Source organism: Pollachius pollachius (genome assembly GCF_949987615.1).
Source record: "Pollachius pollachius genome assembly, chromosome: 15".
Lineage (NCBI taxonomy): Eukaryota > Metazoa > Chordata > Actinopteri > Gadiformes > Gadidae > Pollachius > Pollachius pollachius.
In genome coordinates, this window is record NC_136948.1 from 6,243,877 (window position 1) to 6,246,376 (window position 2,500).

The window sequence follows — 2,500 nt, forward strand, 5'->3', positions numbered from 1 at the left end:
GAGAGAGAGGTGGTGTGTGTGGGCGTGACGTCCAGTGAGCGAGCTTAGTTCCTCTTCTCGACGGGCTCCAAATGATCCTTCCTCCACCAGGATCTGTCCCGTGGTGTGTAGTAGAACCCCCCCTCTCACCCCCCCCCCCCCCCCCCCCCCCCCCCCCAACACCCTCCTCACCCGCTCACCGAGGGCCCCCCTCAAAGCCAGCACCGGCACCCCCCAGAAACACACTCCGGGCCTGGGCTCCAAAAGGCCAGCGGGGGGGGGGGGGGAACCAGGAGAGGAAGTCATTGATCGGTGGTGACGCTGTAAGGTTCGGGGGGGTGCTTTGTCCCCACTAAACACTAAACACCTGTCAGGAAGCAGAAGGCAGGGCTGGAGGGGGACCTGGCTCAAATGATGCTCTCTCTCTCTCTCTCTCTCTCTCCTCTCTCTCTCTCTCTCTCTCTCTCCCCTCTCTCTTTCTCTCTCTGTCCTTCCTGTGAGGGGGCTAGAATAGTTAAATGTCACGATGGAAAGAAGGAGAGAAAGAGAGAGAGAGAGTGAGGAAAATGTCAACCTTCTATTCCAATGCTATTGTTGAGCTGTACTGAAAGAGTTAAGGGGTATTATTCTCAGATCAGCCAGGATAGGGTTAGGTCAAGGTGTTGAGTTTATGGTTAGGAGTTAAGGTTAGCAGTTAAGGTTAAGGAGTCAGAGTTAGGTTTTGTGTTATTATATTGAGGTGTAGAAACTATGTTGTTTTTTTTTGCATTTGAATTCTTTATTATAGAGAGAGATAGAGAGGAACGTATGGAAGACATGCAGCAAATGACCACGGGCAGGACTCGAACCCGGGTCTCTGCGTTCAGGATTGAACCTATATGGTACGCTTTAACCCGGTGCCCCACCACGGCGTCTCAGAAAGGATGATTCTAGACTGATTATCGCTGATGTGATCATGAATCTGACATAACTCTTGGCTGATAGAATAACTGTTATAATAACGACCGATAATGAGGGGACTCATCCTGTCATTGGGATGAATGAGTCCGTCTTACTGCTTATTTTTCCATCAATAATCACCCGCTCTTCTCGCCACAACCGCGCCTGACTCTGGTTGCCATGACAACGGGGCCCCTCTTTTGACGTCGCATCTCATGCGTCACATCATTTACAGCGACGGAATCCCCGATCTGTCGCTCTCTCTCTGCGTCTCTCTCGCCCTCCGAGGGTAATTGACCTATTTGTTACTCGGCGAGGGGGAAACGGCGATGTATATTCACCACGGAAACAGAGAGCCATACAAATGGAAGAACAGAGGAAGGGAGAGAGAGAGACAGAGAGAGAGAGAGAGAAAGAGAGAGAGAGAAACAGGGCTACAAACAAGCGATACAATGAGAGAGTGAGAGAGAGAGAGAGCGAGTGGGAGAAAGAGAGAGAGAGAGAGAGAGAGAGAGAGAGAGGGAGAGAGAGAGAGAGAGCTAGAGAAACAGAAACAGGGCTACAAACAAGCGATACAAAGGAGATGAATTAACATTTGGGCCCTTGATGTCACCGGTTTCTCCTTGTTCTCCTTTTAAACAAGCGGTCACACGCTGCCTCTGATGACATTAGCATGCCTTTGAGAGGCAGCGTTTTAATGCGGTCAAACATCTCTCTGTAATACTTGGTTGGTGTTACGCGGGAAGCTAAACATTTAGGCAAAGGTTTGGTATGGTTATGGTCAGGGTAGGGATCTGGGGGAAAGCAATGCATTATGGGATGGTACGTCTGCACACCCTGTGTTGAGTTGGGTTCTCCTCGGTGTTGCCTTCGCAGCGTATTGGGTGTTGAGAGACAGCTGTGACCTTCTGACCCATGGTGGTCAGATGATGAATTTAGCTGGAATGCAGGTATGGAGTCAAACAAGCCTCATGCCTATGTCCTAATGGTCTCTCTCTCTCTCTCTCTCTCCATCCAGAGGGTCTGGTGTGAAGTTCTGAGTGAACGGCACAAGGCGTGAGCACAAGGACAGCGTGTGGGTGGAGCCAGCAGATCAGGTGGGTGGAGTTATGGTTGATGTGGGAGGGGCTAGATAGACGAGTGGGAGGGGGATATGGGTACACACACACCAGAGATTGAAATTAACTTTTTTGCCCACCAGCCACTGTGGCAGGTAGATTTAAAAATCTACCAGCCACTCATCTTTTTTACCAGCCAATTTTTTACGCTATATATATTTTTTAATATATGCAGACATTTTAAACAATATAATAGTAACAATAGATAAGAAAAGTGTTTTTCATACACATCATTTATCCATCAGAAGTGATTTTTACTGTAAGTAGGTGCTACCAAGGAACTGAGTTGAAAATGTTACACTCTTACCGCATATGATAAACAATACACAGGTATCTGCCATGTTAAGTCATGTTTATTTCAAAGGTGTTACGATGACAAGTTTGGGGATAATTCATCTATACAAAGTATTTTCAATAAAAATATATTAACATATTAACAATAAAACAACATGGCTACACCATCA

General features: G+C 47.4%; 1 protein-coding gene across 1 annotated transcript in view; it reads left to right on the forward strand.

Annotated features, from left to right (window-relative positions):
* LOC307087226 (guanine nucleotide-binding protein G(I)/G(S)/G(O) subunit gamma-2) overlaps positions 1-2,500 on the forward strand; it is a 14,575-nt gene that overhangs the window by 4,174 nt on the left and 7,901 nt on the right. The window contains exon 2 of the mRNA XM_079752724.1: positions 1,937-2,015. The gene's annotated coding sequence lies outside the window, so the exon portion shown is untranslated. The remainder of the gene's footprint in view (positions 1-1,936; positions 2,016-2,500) is intronic.